Source organism: Epinephelus moara, chromosome 16 (genome assembly GCF_006386435.1).
Source record: "Epinephelus moara isolate mb chromosome 16, YSFRI_EMoa_1.0, whole genome shotgun sequence".
NCBI classification, from domain to species: domain Eukaryota; kingdom Metazoa; phylum Chordata; class Actinopteri; order Perciformes; family Serranidae; genus Epinephelus; species Epinephelus moara.
The window spans coordinates 16,021,902-16,039,002 of NC_065521.1; the positions used below are offsets into that span (position 1 = coordinate 16,021,902).

Consider the following 17,101-nt stretch of genomic DNA (forward strand, 5'->3'; position numbering starts at 1 on the left):
AGTGTTGCTTCTTAAGTGGACAGTTTGATTTCACAGAAGTGTGATTGACTTGGAGTTACATTGTGTTGTTTAAGTGTTCCCTTTATTTTTTTGAGCAGTGTATTTTAAGAACTCTACGCACCACTGAGTTTAAGTAACTTGGTTCCAGACCAAGCAAAGCAGACCTTTGTATGCAGGATTAAGAAGGTGGGGATGTCATATTCTTGAGCCAAAGTCAGCTGCATGGATGAGATTGACATAGCTGAACAAGTTGTTATAAGTAAATATTAACAAGTAACTTAAAAATCTTTATGTTTTTGATTGTTGTGAAATATGCAACAGAGGCAATGCTTAAGTATGCACTTGCTACTGATCGGTTAGAGCAAAACATGAACGTGACGTCATGTGAAATGTGCGAAGTGAAAAAATATTTTGTTCAATTTAGAGGACACTGTGAACCTTGCCAAGTTGTTGTCACTGGTCACAGATTGAGGTCACAAAAAAAATCATATTGGAGGACCATTTTAATGTTTACAGTGTTACAAAAAAATCTGAATATCCAACCTACTTATATTTTATGTAACGCTGATCATACTGTGGAAACTTCACAGCGTCTGTCCCTTCCCCCACACACAGCTTCTCTCCATGAGCGTAAGCCCGGTGTGTTTGGTCAGACAGACTGGAGTGTCCTGACAGTGTGGTGTGACCAGCTCATGTGTGTGTGTGAGATCGCAGTTTAACTCGGTCACATCAGACCACTAATTGCCAGGCAGTAGACTAAAGAGCCCAGCATTGTCTGCTAGGACAAGACATGACATAATTCAGCATCACTGCTGGGAAAAGCAACCTCATGGGCTCTCTGTGTTTTTGTCACATTTTCTATCAACGCTGGCAAAGTGATGAGACTCTGTTAACTTGCCAACAGGAAGAAGAATGTTTCCCAACTTTTAAACTGGAATTACAAAGTAGTTGCGCTACTTTTCAATGCAGAATATGTTAATATTCTCCTGATTTTACTGAATGAAGGAGCAGGCTGTGTAGTTATCTTGAGTTGTTGCAGGCTGATGTGGCTCTAAAGTAGCTTTTCAAAATACAAACCTCAAATTTTCACCACATCTTTTCGCAGTCATGTGTGCCAGTTTACCATCCAATTATTTTGATGCAAATTATGACGTGTTGACATAAAAACAATTAAGGGCAACTGGGAACTTGTTGATGAAATTCAGACATTATGCAATGGGTTTTTATGCTTGTTTGAGGTAGACAGGTTTCTTGTCAAGAAATGATGTGGCCTTGCATATTATAAATGGTAAAGTTTCGCCTTATGATTAGATGATTGTCAGTTGCCAAGTGATTTGCGTCCACCCAGCTGATGAGAACTAGAATTTTATTTGCACAACATTTGGAAAGTACATCTAAAATACCTGAATGTCTTCTTGGTATTTTAATTGGCTTAATCTAAATCTCTCAATCAAAACAAACTCCTCAGCAAGACTCGAATTCCAATCAGAGGACGCGCAGCAGATGTCAAGGTGACGCACTAAGCTGCATGTTTTTTGGGAAGATCAGACGTGGTGTGAGAGCGACTGAGTGAATCCAGGTCACGGAGTTTCTTGGTATTCATTCCACTTGTAGCCTCCACCCACTGAGACAGGTGAGCACCCCAGAGGCTACGGAGGAGGCGGGTGGTTGTGGGAGGGGTACCCAAATGTTTACACATGGTGTGGGTCCTACTAATCCGCCTCTACAGCCTCAGGCAACTTACCCACGACCTTCCAAGACACTATGAAGATGCACACTGACAACCTGGCTTACACTCACACAAACTATGACACACACAAGGTGCACCTGAATATGAGTGTGTGTCTGAGACTTGAACTGTCTTTGATTGAAAGCGACAAGACATAGAGAGGCCTTTCCTGACCCTGTCTGACCTGACGGGCTTCCCGCTAACTGAAACAGACAAACAGCAATCTCTAATTTAAAAGCCTGAAAAAATGGTCACCATCTCACACGTAAACGGCAAGACTTTTGGACCTTTAACCTCCCCTCCCCCGGCTTTACTCTGCCACCATAACAACTGCAGTCACAGATGAGCTGACATACAGGAGACACACAGCACACAGGATAGTAAAGACACAAAGGAGCTATTGACAATCTTATGGAAATAACCCGGTCTAATTATGGTGCTTTGTCATAAGTCGCAAAAGCTACCGAGTGGATGGAGGGCCAAGGATCCAACGCGCAGTAAATCCAGAAAATCTCATAATCAGTACCTTCTGACAGACCATGGTTTTCTGTATGCGATGAGATTCTAAGTAAAGGAGTGCTGATTTAGGTATGTTTTGTCAGGTTACATGGACATATGAAAAATTAAATCCAGTATCCAGTATGTTCAAAAGCCTCCTGACTCCATCATCAAAAACGCAGTTTGAAAAATAACTCGACAACCTTTTTATGTTTCATACAGCTACTATATTAGCAACAATCTCTCCAAAACCTCACCATGGAATAAAAGCGGAGAGCCAGTATACAATGTGTCAAAGAGCCCCATCCTTACACTTTAATGCCCGCAATTAAAAGGTTATGTTGATTAATCTGTAGATTTAAAATGTGTTTTTGATGAATTTTAGTCTTTAAAATGTCAGAAAATAGTTAAAAATACTCGCCACAATATCCGAAGGTGACGTCTTCAAAAATCCTCTTTTGTCTGACCAACAGTCTAAAACCCCCAAAATATTTCAGGGTATAAACAGGTATATTTCTGGCCGTTTACAGAGTACCTACTTATCTGCCAAAAAGCCACTGGAATATATAAAAGAGTATACTCACTTCCTCTTTGGTAATCTACCCATCTACCTAGTAGTACACTCACCTCATCAACTACCATTACACCAATCCCGATAAGCTTCGCTTTCCCTATGCAATTCTGTCTGCCGCCGTGTACGATGTTCCAGGAAAATGAAGGTTTGATTTATAGCACAAAGAAAGCGCGTCAACTGTCAGTTACAATTGACACGCAAGTTACCAAAGAGTATCAACTGCAGTTGCAAAGAACGTAGCAGAGATGGTGGCTGGTGAAACAACCAAAGTAAATGTGGAAAACAAAATGCAGTGTGTCCTGTGTTGTATTTAGGTACTGGGCCCTGAGCTAAAAAGAAAGTGATCCAGTTGTCTTTACGACAGCAGCGTCAACAATGATACCACTTCAAAATGCTGGGCCTGGAAAGTTGTCCCTTTCCACTTTAAGCATTTAAAGCTTAATCATCCCCATAAAAAGAACAAAAACCAAACAGTCTGAGCCACAGAGCTGTCATTGTTGTCCAAAAAATGACTGAAAACACATCAGTGAGCCACACTGTTGCATTGGGTGACATGTTCCTTCATTACCATGAACACACACTGTAGTCAATTTTCAGTCAATCCCATAAATACTGACCTGCTATAAAGACTCAATGCAGCACCAAATGTCGATTGATCCACCACTAAATATAGTTCCCAGCAAATACAATGTAAAGTTTGCTGAGAACTAGAAATGCCCAGGATGTTCAGGAAACTGTTTAGCCTTTTTCAAAAATGTAACTTTACTTGTGAAACACTGTTTGAAGATCTCTATTTCCAGTGGGAACCAATGGATTTCAAACTAAGAGCCAAAGACAGGGTGGGGAGGTTGGAAAGTATTGAGGGACGGACTAATTCATTGTTGGTTTTGGTCTTTTTATGAGACTTAGTGACAATAAGAATATCACCATCCTTATCCTTTAAAAGTTTAAGTCGTTGTAAATGAAAAATGCCAAGCCTTATCCTTTAATCCACTCCCAAAGTCACTGGTGATTCATTTTCCGTTGTTCAGTCATATCAGCACTAGAAGCTTTGCAGTAATTGCGAAACATTAAAAGCAAGCGTGCCATTCATGTATCTGCTGTGGTTTCAATTGGTGTTTTTATTTTTCTGGTTTGAATTCATTGAAAAGGAGGCTGCTGGGTTTGCTGTACTCAAACTGTCAATCAGAGCACTTTGATTCCAATCTGATCCTTTGCCACGGAGCTCTCAAGAGGCTGACCTACTTTACAACAAATTGCTGATGCATCTCTCGCATTCATCTGCTCCTGTGTTTACTTGTACTCTCTTCCTCTCTGTTTTCTAGCTCGCTGCTCCACTTTTTTTTTTCTTTTTCCCAGCTGAGCACCAGCAGTTTCTCCTCGCTCCCCCTCCTCCACCCTACTTCTTGCTTTTATTATCTGGACAGGTACGGACAAGCCGTCCACCGGGCTGCCTGTTGTTTTGAAATGTGATCGGGTAAAAGTGGAGCACACCTAACGAGCTGACCATCCAGAAACCATTCCACTTCATCCCAGAGCTAAAGCTATAAAACTATTCAAAGCCAAACACTGAATACCAGGAGTGTCATCAGGATTAAAGAGAGCGAAGTGAAAGAGAGCGAAACGCCCTTGAAGACGTTGAAAAAGAAAAGAAGAGTTGCTGCTGTCAAACACCTGGTTTGTGTGGGTTCTTTCTCTGAAGAGCAAAGAGACACAAAAAACAACATTTCAGTGAAAAAGCAACTCCTCCTGAGCCAAAAAAGTATTATCTTGCAAAAGTACAAATGTAAAACACACACAGCGTCTTATTGGCCGAGTCACAATGTGAAATAACCCAAGGGCTACAGTGCTAGACAGGTGTGCAGCAACACAGCCGTGTGCAGTGCTCTGCACATATTGCCTCTGGGCTCGAGTTTCTGTCTGTTATAACCTTCGTGCATGGGCCAAATTCTCTCTGACATGAAGATTAACTAATAGATGACAGAGCCTGTGCACTGTGCAGGGAGCTACAGCTCTTTGTTTGTCTTAGAAAATCAATTTTTCTACGTATAAATCAAACCCATCATATAACTGTATTATTATTAAGTGAATGCACAGGGTTTAACTCAGTAGGTGGTCTCTTTTATAGTCCAGGTTTGCTGACAAGTTCATGTCCGACTTTGGAGGCACTGAGCCCCCGGTTGAGACCCTCTGACACACGGAGACACTTTTCCACATTCCCTGGATGACTCGGCAGGCTCATTCCTCTGAAATTGACCACTAAACCGAGGCGGGAGACAAACAAAGCAACTCAACTGTACACGTGCAGGAGCAAGGGCTGCTATTATGGGCTATTAAGGCCGCTGCTATTTAGGCCACAAGCCAAAAAAACTGGGAAAGTGACAGGGCCTGCAAAAAAATATTTGTGTCACTAAGGTGCAGGTTACTTTCAGTCAGTGATGCCTAATGGTTTTAGCCTAGTTTTTAAAGAAAAACAAGCCAGAGTAGAGTCACGTTCAGGTTAGCAGCGGGGTCTGTGTGCGCACGTGAATGTAAACGAGGAGCACGGGTAGCATTTGCATGCAAGGTGAGCCAGGGGGAGGTGAGGGAGGTATGGGGGTAGAAGGAGGGTGAGGTGTGGCATCCTGGAACGCAACCCCACGCTCAGACAGCCACTGTCTGAGTGGCAGGTGATGGGGCAGGTGCTCTCCAGACATATGAGTGGGGGGGAGGAAGTGGGAAGCGGGAGGGGCCCTGTGATGAGCTGAGTTATAAATCTGTGTGTGATATGAGCAGGCATGCAGGTGGAACTCAAATGTACAGTAGCGTGCTCACGGGCTCGAAATTCAATCACAGGTAAAAGAAAATCACTCATCCGAAGTCTCTTTTTTCCCCAATGTGATGACTATTCAAAAAATTATCAGATGTCTGCCATCATACAGGGGATCTCCAGCCTGTAATAAAGATGCAGTAAAACGGTTCAAGGTCCTGATTTATGCTTTGTGCTGGTACACGTCTGCCCAGTGTGCAGGTGCTGCGTTCCAGTCCAGACGTATCGTAGTAAATCAGATAATCTACAACACCCACAGCTATCTATTTGCGCTCCAGCCAAAATATACACCTCCAGACTATCCATACACACAGACACACACCAGCAGCAGCAGCAGCAGCAGCAGTCAACTCACATGACAATACACTGAGTCATCCAGATGGCAGACAGAAAAGGCAGCCATCACCTCAGTACGCCCTCTTTCTAATTGGAAAAAGTCTTGATGGTGGTAACGTGTCTCACATGTGTGTCACAACTACCATACTGCAAAGAAGCTTCCTCAGAATTAAAAAGCATAACCTAGCTGGCTGAATCTCATAACTGCATTGTTGTTTATCCCTCTTGAAGCTGTGTAAACAACCGGTTGGAAGCTCCACATGAGTAAACAAACACAGAAAGAGTAGGAAAGAAAACCTAAACCACCATGCTCTGCCTCTGGGAACACATATCCACATAAATGCATTCACACACTGAAGAGCACACACAGATCCATGTACTCAGTTAACTCCTCGTACCCGGATCTGTCTTTGCGTGAAGCAACAGGCATAAAAGGTGATTAAGTTTTATGCTAAAATGTCCCACAAAGGAGAACAGAGAAGTTTTCAGCCGTGTACAGTTTTTAACAACCCCTCATCCGACATACTCCAGACATGCACTTACCTGCCCCGCTCTGCAACAACTCACTGCTGCACTGTTACCATCACATTCACCTCACTCTGCACTGCCTAGGGAGCTGCTGGAAACATTATCGATGCAAGCGGCAACTTCTTCCAACAGAATACATGAATAGTGGAGCTAATAATCCCACTGGCAGGATTTATGCATATACTTGTGCTGGATATTTGGCAGATCAGCAACTTTTGTGTTGCAGGATAGAGAAACTGTCAGATTTCACATTTTAGTCCTGTATTCCACTGTGATGCATGTGCATATGTTGGAGTAGTTTATTTAAACAGCTGGTTTTGTTAGTTGAGATAAAAATTTCGGGGGAAACAGAGTCCTGATAACCCGTCTCACACCCATGATGTTTCCTGTGTCCCACATATAAACAGTATCTGCCTTTGTTTTCACAGCATATATGCTGTCAGATAAATGCAACGCACCTGACAAGCTGCACTGCCGCACAAAGCACAACAAATAACACAGCTCAACTTCCACTCAGGAAAAATCTCCAACTTATAGAAAAAAGAGCGTGGAGTGTGAAAGCATTTCTCTGCTTTGTTCATTTAAGAGTTGCATTTTTTTCCAGTACTGTACCTCATTGGTGTTAGCTGCCTAGTGTGTGTGCTGGACGGCAGCCAGCAGCTGTGTGTGAATCCATGCCATCCCAGGGTCAGGCTGAGCCACTCTGCTATCCATTGCTGCCTTGTGTTCCTCCCGGCTTCTCTTCCCCCTCTTCTCCTCCCTCAGTTTCTTTTTCCGTTTTGAAACTCAGCTCAGACTTTTTCAAATCTGTGCTCCTCTGCCCGGTCCTTCTCCTTCTTCTCGTCCACCGCCTCCTCCAGAAAACAAAAACAGGTTGAAAAACAGCCACCACTTGCTGCTCTCAGAGCTACTTACAATGCAGATCCCCTCTCTAAGCTCCTTTGCTCTCCCTTCCCTCTCGCTCCTTTTCCCTCCCTCCCTCTCTCTCTCTGTCTCTCTCTCTCTGTGCTACTGTTGGGGAAGTGCTCTCTCATTTTCTCTCATTCTCCTCCCCCTCTCTCGCCCTTCCTCTAACTCTAATAGTTATTTAGTGTCTCATTTCAGCACCTGCTCTGAGACAGAAAGAGACACAGAGAGGAGGGAGCAGACGCACTTGGGTAGAAAAAGGTTGCTCCTCGGTGGGAGTGTGTGTACAGTGTGCACGTGCACTTTATCAGCAGAAGCGTATGCATTGTGTGTGTTCATGTGCATGTGTGAGGTATGCATTCACAACAAGCACAGGGACAAACATGCAACAGTGCACATTTGCATAGTCTTTGTGCATGTGTGTGCATCACTGTGTGTGCAGATCAATCCACAGAAATGCCTGTGGCTGTGTTTGTGTTTGTTTGTGTGTGTGCCTTCATGCAGCTTTAACTAAATGTCAAACTGTGAGTTGGTGATAGAAAAAAGCTGCCACAGCATGCTTGAGCTCCCTCATCTCTCTCAGTGCTGCCTGCTTGCTGCTGTATCAACTATGTTCACTAATCAAACATGAAAAGAATGGCGGTGGCGGTGGTGCTGGTGGGGGTAGGTTACCTCGGGACACTGGTGGACGTCTAATTGTCCCCATTTTTGTTCGAGGAAAATAGGTCACTAAAGGTTTGAGAGCTGCCTGTGATGCTCTTTTTGTATCAATATTTTCACAGAAAATGTTTTAAGTGGCAACACTGATTTCAGTATTGGCAATTTAAAATATTTTTGGTTGGATAAAATGAACAATAAAGTTATGAATAAAAAACATGGGGCACATTTGCTTAACACAGCTATTTCAACCACTAACATACATTTCCCCCCTTTGTTTCCGCAGTAAATTTAAAGCTGCCCTAATAATTATCTTGTAGCAACAGTGTATGAAATCACTGTGTAATAAAGGTGTCGCTTGCAGTGATGGCCCCAAACTATGAGATGATCCTGACTATCACCCATTTTAGCTTCTTTTAGCTTTCTGTCTTGGCTTTTTTGGCCTGCAAATTGCTTCCTTTAGCTTATTCAGCAGTTTTCTGCAGAAATGCTCTGAATAGTTTTCTGCATGAGAACCAGACAAATCTGTCAGCTCATGTTTTAATAGCTCTGGCATATACATCTGGTCCTCCTTCGCTTTGGACAGACAGCCAGCAGCCTGAGACCTGCTGGGCCAATCACAAATGTTTATTTAATATGGGGTGGGTTTGAGACGAAGACCATAGAGAGGGGTGGCGTTACAGCATTTTCAAAAAACAGCTGAGATAGCTGCAGCCGACGTGGAACTTTCTGTTGAAGCTGATATCGTGTAAGTTTTGAAGAAAAAAATTAAGGCTTTTCTTGAGAAGAAAAATGTGTTTGCTGTATTTATGTCAGGATTTAACAAAAGTTGAACACACCAACTCACAATAAACCAGCTCATCTCTTTTCACTGTAGCCTGTTTACATTTTTTTGTTGCTTAGATGTTATCTTTTTCCCCTTGCACCACATCCTGCCCTAATGTGCTTTGATTGGTCGTCTACACAGGACAGACTTGGTCACTGGCTGCTCAGCATTGATAAAATGCCCCTTAGACTAAAAAATGAGGTTCCAAACTATTTTGCATTTGTAATTTGGTCTAGTAATGTCAGGCATTCTAAATAGGTGATGACTTACTGAGACCTTTACCCACTTTATAAGATGATTATATGTCAGTAATGTGTATTTTCGCTTGGTTTAAAAAAAAAAAAAAAAAAAAAAAAAAAAAGTAGAACCACAACCTTAATGTAAGTTTTAAGATTTGTGGCCTCACCATCAACTGGAAATAATCTTTCTTTTGCAGAACTTCAAACAAATTTCATGCATATTCTTTAATTTAACTACACATAGACAGTCTGGGATCTCTGGTATAACTAAGAAAATAATCATCTCTGGGCTCAGTGAGGTTTAAGAGGTTATTAATAGAGTTAAATATTCACATTTGTAAACTGAGGTTGTTTTTTTGTTTTGTTGCTAATTTTCAATATAAAATCTGCACAGGGAAAGAAAATTGATTATCAGCATTTAGAGGAATTGTATTTGTTGAAATGATCACATAAGGTTCTGCAGGATTTACTGACTTAAAGGAAACAGTTGCATCAGTTTGATTCTTGCATGTGATTTTGCATATGTTCTGTATATTGTGATGTTCAGTATATCAATATTGTAAACATGTTCTTATTCATTTATGATTACAGACAGATCAATCAGCTCTACAGTACATCTGCATCATACTCAAGACCTCAGAAATGAATCAGCATCTTCAGAAATGCAAATAAAAATGTAAAATAAATTGGTTTTAAATATATTTCGGGGTATTCCACTTGCAGTGTTGCAGTGTGTCGATTGCTGTATCGTTACCTTGTGGCTGATCTGGAGCTTCGGTTGTTCAGCCCGTGCAGACGAGCGTCTCCTTCCTCGCTCCAGCAGCCGGTGAATGAGCCAGCCGGTGTCCACAGTGCATACCTGTGCTCACTGACATGTACTAACTCACTCTTCCTGCAGGCCATGGCAGAGGAACGCACAGCAATCATAACAATCAGAAGATGAATGTGGCTGAGAGAGAGGGAAGGGAGGGAAAGGGAGAGTGGATATTAAAAAAACATGGATGACAAAAGTGAAATAAGAGAGACAGGGAGAGGAGTGCAGGAAGGGGTAAGAAGAGGGAGAGGAAGAGGAGATAAAATAAAGGTGAGGAGTTGCCCAAGGCCACAGCCACTGGTGGAGTTTGTGAGGGGAGGAGGGAGAGGAAGAGAGAAATCATTAAGGAACACCTGTCTGTTTCTGACTCCTAATAAATCAGCGTCTTCTTTACAGTAACTGTCTGCAGGTCTCTGCTGTTTGGGGAGAAGAAGAAGAAAGTGGAGAGGATAGATGGAAATGCGTGATAACATAAAGTACATCCCTACAGCACAGTGAGAACAGGATCTCCCAGCGCACACATCAGCATTTCAGAATCCCACGCTGAGGAGACAAATGCATTCATCAAACTACATTTATTTTGGTCTAAAAGGTCTTAAATGCAAAACATCTCACACACAAAATATGTCCTATATTGAGGTACTAGTTCACTCCTGTTTACAGTATCTTACAGCAGCAACGCTCAGAAATCCTTCACATGAAACTCTGCCAAGCGTTCAGGTAGAAAAGACGGACATGCTCAGCATCCAGGGACAGTAAACATGTACAGTATATGTGTATGTACATTGCATACATTGCAGATGAGGGTGTAGATGTTTGCAGATGTTCTTCAGCACAGTGAAGACAACAGATAATCTATGTGATAATAACAGCGCATAGTCAAAGCCTTTTATAAATTAACAGGACAAAGGTTCTTTGACATCTTACAGTATCAGCTAGTGTGAAAAGGTAGGTGCACTTTGACCATCATCATGAAGAAAATAACCAAAATGTAAACTTACAGGGGCACACCACTGATTTTACACATTAAGATCAATTTACTTATGATGAGAGCAGCCGTGTCTCCTAGAAAGTATGTTTTTATTTTAATTATTCCACTTTTAATTGACCTATAACTGAGATCAGGATCTTTCCTGAACCTTATCCAAAGTACTCTTGTTGCCTAAACCTGACAGACAGGACACAGGGCGTAAACCCGGGATTCTGGTGTCACAGTCCTGCACTTCGAATGACCGCCATCCACCCCGACCACCTCTCTGCGAGTCCTGCGTGGTCCATAAATGTAGTTTCATTACCTCAAAAACAAAAAAAACCCATCTCTGAACATCTTATTATATAATGACGAAAACTCTGTCTGTGGGTGTGTCTGTTCCGCGTTTTTCTCCTCACTGACTTGGTCAATCCATGTGAAATTTGGCACAGTGGTAGAGGGTCATGGGAGGATGTGAATGAAGCAATATTACATGAATTGGCCAAAGGGGGGCGCTCTCGCAACCGATTGAAATTGCAAACTTTGAATGGGCATATCTCATGCCCCGTATGTCATAAAGACATGAAACTTTGCACAGAGATGCCTCTCCTCATGAGGAACANNNAATGGGGGCGCTAGAGAGCTAAGTTCTTATCTAGGCCTAACCGCCATATCGATTTTTACTAAACTTGGTAGATATGTAGAACAGGACGCCTCAAGGTGACTGGAGAAATTTAACTCTAATTGGTAACTGGGTGGCGCTATAACAACAGAAAAATGCTTAAAACTGGCTAAAATGCGACCGATCGCTGTGGCTCCCCCTGTGGCCCAATGTTTTTTTTTTGTTTTTTTTCCCCTAATTTTTTATATGACTAAGTCATGGTATGGTATGCTGTACATAGTCACGGAAACTGTCAGTGTGTCATTCTGTCAGTCAGTCATTCTGTCTGTCCCACGTTTTTCTACTCACTGACATTGTCAATCTATGTGAAACTGCTTATAGGCATTGAGGATTGGCATAGGTAGAAGGTGACAAAGCTACCAATGGGTCACCACAACATAATTATGAACATTTTTTAGTAATAACTCAATTACTAGCAGACAGAGTGTGATGGGGAGCACATGGGCTATTCTTATGCACTGTTTGAACATATACATAAGAAAAGTAATACTACACAATTTGTGTATAACCCACATAATCAAGAAGGTTGTGGTCATGTGACCACTGCGCTTAAAGGAATAAAGAAGGAATAAAGAAGGAAGCAGTCCACGTCACAAGGCAGTTGGGGTGGTGGTTGAAGACTATGGATGGAGTTCAAAATACATACTGAACAAATTTACCAAGCAGGGAGAGTCTAATTAAGTTGTGAAGAGGGAGGGGTTGCAAATATTTGTTTTAATTATATCTGTAATGTTATATAATATCAACATTAAAACACAAAGAGTGTCACATTAATGTCCTGGACAATGTGAGCATACGGTAAAGGCTTTTGTTATGGCCATCAGTTTGAGTCATTTCAACTTGGCGGATGACTCTAAGTATAAGCCATAGTTGACAAATTTAGCCAAAAGTGGCCCGGAGTGAATTCATTTAAGCGGCAGATTAGGTTGTCAGTCAAAAAAAAAAAAAAAAGGTCAGTAATTGGATGTTTCTTATCGAGATGTGCCTTGGGTGTTGACAACCCTCAGTTCCTGATATTTTTTGAGAGTTTCTAAGCAGAAAATTATCCACACTTTTACTTACTCCAAAATAACTCCCCCATTTTCACAACTCTACAAAAGACATTGTATAATAGGAAATGTAAGAGCAATCGTTTTCAAAGTCTGACCTGCACCAGGACTTAGTCAGGGGAATAAATCACTGGAATGCCCCTTTAAAGAGTAACCTAACAGTCGGCTGAATAGAGGTGTTTCATTGCTCTCCATGGTTGAAAGTTTCACCTCTGGCCACACCCAGCTTCAGTAATGGGTGTGGTTGTGTGTGTATTCTTCTGCACCCACAACCACATCCAACAGTGATATAACAGGGTCCTGGAGTACACCTGTACATCACTGCATCAAGGTGAAAACCACAGGAGGTCAGCAAAACCAAGTCTTTCAGGGGGAATTAAGTTACTAGTTTGTGTCATTAAAAAAACAACAACCCATCAATGTAATACTATTGGGTCATGGGTCACCCTCAAGGTGGGTCTGAAACAAATTGTTGCACGTGTCAGGTCTGTGTGAAATTCTTACTGGACCCAACAGAACCTGAAAACAGTCTGACAATGTTAACAGTTCATGCTGCAACTTTAGCTAGCCACTTGAACTACTACAACTACATGGATGTGGCTTCATTATGGAAGATATTGTGCCTATTAGTTTGAGAGTGTTGCATTTTGGCCAAGAGGCTATTGAGTGTTTCCCCAAACAAGCAGGGCCTGATACATTTCACTATTCATTTAGATGTGTAGTTATGCAGTAATTTTATATTTCTGCCCAGTTAAAAAACAGAGAGACTGATGCAGGCTTACGATATATTACCATAATCACATTTTTCAGGGTGTTTTTGTTCTGCTTCTTTAGGGTCCACTCAGGCTGGGGACCAGTTGCTATATGGTCAGAACCCAGTTTGGATAGTAAAGTTGGATCCTTTTCAGATTTGGAACATATGAAGACGCCATTTGTATAGGCCTAGTATGAATAAAAGTAATAGACTTTCAGTGTGTCAGCCTGAAAATGATGACTTACTGTGTTCTCCAAATGAAAAGATGGGTGAACTAAGTTTGGGGTGAGTTCAGCTTCAATTACACACCTGCTAATCAAAATGTATGCACAGCAGTATGCACATTAGTAAAATAAAAACAGAATCCCAGTGCAGAAACCGTAATCCACTAAGAAAAGAGTTCACTGATGTTCTTCCAGATGTGAAGGAGCGTCTTTTATTCCTCCAACATCCCCTCAAACCACTCATTTTCCACACTGGAGTCCTAACTCATGATTCCAAAGGACGCGTTGCTTCCTTCAGGGGAGGCAGTGTAGTTGGGTTTGGACACATATGGAATGGGGAAGGAGCAGAGAAACAGAAGGCAGAATTAGTTCTGTCAGACCGACTACAGTGAGAGGTATGGAGAGGGAAAAAAAGCAGACAGACAATCTCTGTTGCAACATGCTACTGAATTACATCTGGCTGCTACTATCTTATATTAAATGACACCAGCTATAAAAGATAATGTTTCAATTACTGAGAATCTTAAAACATTTTGGTAAATATACTGATTTGTGTTCTGTCCGAGAATGAGACTAGAGATTAGATTAAAGTCAAGGTCACGTCTGTGTGTTAAGTATGAAGCTACGGTCTGGACGTGGTAAGCATAGCATAGCATAAAGCCTGGAAAAAGGGTGAAACAGCTAGCCTGGTTTAGACCAAAGTTCAAAAATACACTGAGCAGAACCTCTGAAGCTCGCTGGACAGATGAAAAGAACTGGTCTCTGTCTGAATCAAACTGTACCATGATTTGTTTTGTTTCTGGCATGAAAACAATTTGGGATCGTCTGGACTTTCGGATCGATTACAGGAAGTTTGGATAGGCTATCATCAAGTGATAAGAGTAGTGTAGCACCTCAGTGCGCAGTGTGTGTGTATATGTGTGGTTTACTGACAGAGAGAGTGACAGTGGCTGCGCTCAAAGCAGACGGGTGTTGGCGGTTGGAGCAGAGGAGAAATTAGCAGTAAAGTTGTCATGTGGTAGTAAATGTACAGTGTAGGATTCAGTTTGTCCATAAACAACGCAACATTGAATGAGCTGTGGTAGCACATGGGGAGAGGAGGAGACTAGTTTATAAAGAGTTAGTTCGAGAACCTCACAAAACTCAGACGACAGGATGTAAGTATGTCATGTAACATTTTTAGTGCACTTGCATGATGGCAATGTGAAACTAAAATTAGTCCGATCAAATGTATACAGCGTATACAGCTGGAATTTCAGGTGTGAAGAGGCCCTTAACTGTATAACCTCTAACATAAGCTAAAATGTAAACATGATGATTTGTGGTTTTAGAGGAGTTTTGTGTTTATAACCGTTTCTTGATGAACATCTGGTTACAGTGAGTGTGTGCAGCCTCCCAAATAGTCTTATCTACAGCTAGGTTTGGTAGCATCGTACCTTTACAGAAGCTAAAATTATGACCTGTGCATAAAGATTGAATTTGGCCATCAGTGATGTAACAAGAGATGCAGCTCAGAAAGTATTAAGGAGATGTAGCTGCCTCTAGTCTTTATGCTAAGCTAGCTGGTGATGTCCTCTCTCTAACTCCATAGTTGACACAGACAGATGTGAGACAACTTACACTGGCGAGGCCGTAGTTGTAGTTGTAGTTAATTACCTTGAGTTTTGTGCCTACTTGTAGTCTATGTCGAGCACAGGGCTGGGCTGCCTCTTTTTTTTTTTTTTTACAAAATTATGCTTTCAAAATAACTGATTTCCAAGCAAAACTGTAACAAAACATTGAAAGAGTTGTGTGTAATAAAATATAAAGCGGAACACAGGTAACAGCATTAAACATGAATTTAATAACTTAACCTATTACATTTATTTTGCGGTACTGAAATAATGCTCCTTTAAATACTGGGATATGGATTCCCCCTGTATCACCCAGCCCTAGTCGAGCAGCTACAACATTCTTCTCTCAGCTTGTATACAGTCACTCTGCATTTCTCCACTTCTCAGTAACATCAACCAGCTCAAAAACAGAGAGACAGGGGGCGCTATTACTATTTGTGAGCCCTCTAACAACAGCTGTAACACCATAAACTGTGACTATAATTCCTAGCAGGGACCCTGTCCATCACTGGACCCTGTCTTTACAGATATTCTGTTGACTTATGTATGTATTCATCACATCTATCAGTCAATAATATAGTTATATTGAGAAACAATAATAAGTGTTATTGTGCTGTAGTGCTGTATGTATTTTAGGTTTCATGAATTAAAGGGTAACTTCTGCATTTGTCAACCTGGGCCTTATTTTCCCATGTTTTCTGCCAGCAGCCTGTCTATAACAATATTCTAACAACATTGTGGAAAGGTTCCCTACAGAAATAGATGGTTTTGTTAAAGATTAAGATACTTTTTGGGGTTAACCAGAAACAGCCCTGAAATGGGACTTGTCAAAGCAACCAGACACGTTTAAATAAAGAGCAATTTTAGCATGTATAATGTCAGCCTAGTTTCACACCTAACTTGTAAATTAAGGTTTTATTCCAACCAAACCAGAGTTTGTTCTTGGTGGCACAGTTAAAAGATGAACCAAGACAGTTTTTAAGCTTTATTTTGTTTCTGTGGATGTTGGATGAAGTGTGTTTTGCAATGATAAAACTACTGTTTTTGTCTGGTGTCTGGTGAGTTTGGCGATAGCAATTTTGGGGCTGTTTCAGGTTAAAACAAAAATGATTTTACTATTTTACTATTTTGTTCACATTCATTAATTAGACTTAAAAACATGGGAAAATATGGTCCAGGTTGAAAATTACCAAAGTACTGAATGTGTTAAGTCAATTTTAATTTGATCAATTCTGCTATGATGACTGAAATAATGTCATCCTTCTCCAGAATGCCATTTACTTACGTGTTGTGTACTCACCTGTCCTCATCCAGCAACATGCACTACATGAAACACATCACAACAGCATGGGTCAGAGCACAGGGACACACACACACAGACGAGGGTGAAAATACACTCTATGGGACTGTCTCCACTGTCTCCACAAACAATGTGAATGTACAGGCTGTGTTTGATATGCAGATGTATTTGTACTGCTCTGCTGCTTCCTGTTTACTTCCTGCTTGAAGGCAAGCTTTTTCATTAATTGATCTAATTTCTGTCAAACTTTTACATTAAACATGGACAACAGTGTTAATAGAGGAAATGATGAACCATGCCAACAACCCATAAGGTCTATTGAGGTAATGAAATTCATCTGACACTGACATATTTGGCTCAGATCCCACTCAGATTACCTTTAATGATCATGTTGCGTGCACTGTAGCGAGTTTATAACAGCTAGTCGAGCCGCAGGTGCTTTGCAAACACTCTGTGGAGGTGTGTGTGCATAGGTGGGTGAGCTTTTAAAAGCCTTTAAAATCTGGAATTTATTTATGAGAATCAACAGTGACAGGTTTAACACCGTAGGTAACCTGTGGACTCTGCTTGTCCAGTGTTGCATTGATCACCTG

General features: G+C 41.4%; 1 protein-coding gene across 1 annotated transcript in view; it reads right to left on the reverse strand.

Annotated features, from left to right (window-relative positions):
* arhgef19 (Rho guanine nucleotide exchange factor (GEF) 19) overlaps positions 1 to 11,455 on the reverse strand; it is a 37,464-nt gene extending 26,009 nt beyond the window's left edge. Inside the window, exons 1-2 of the mRNA XM_050065815.1 lie at positions 9,857 to 11,455; positions 7,087 to 7,328 (exon numbers count right to left, since the gene is read on the reverse strand). The gene's annotated coding sequence lies outside the window, so the exon portion shown is untranslated. The remainder of the gene's footprint in view (positions 1 to 7,086; positions 7,329 to 9,856) is intronic.
* Positions 11,456 to 17,101: the final 5,646 nt, after the last annotated feature.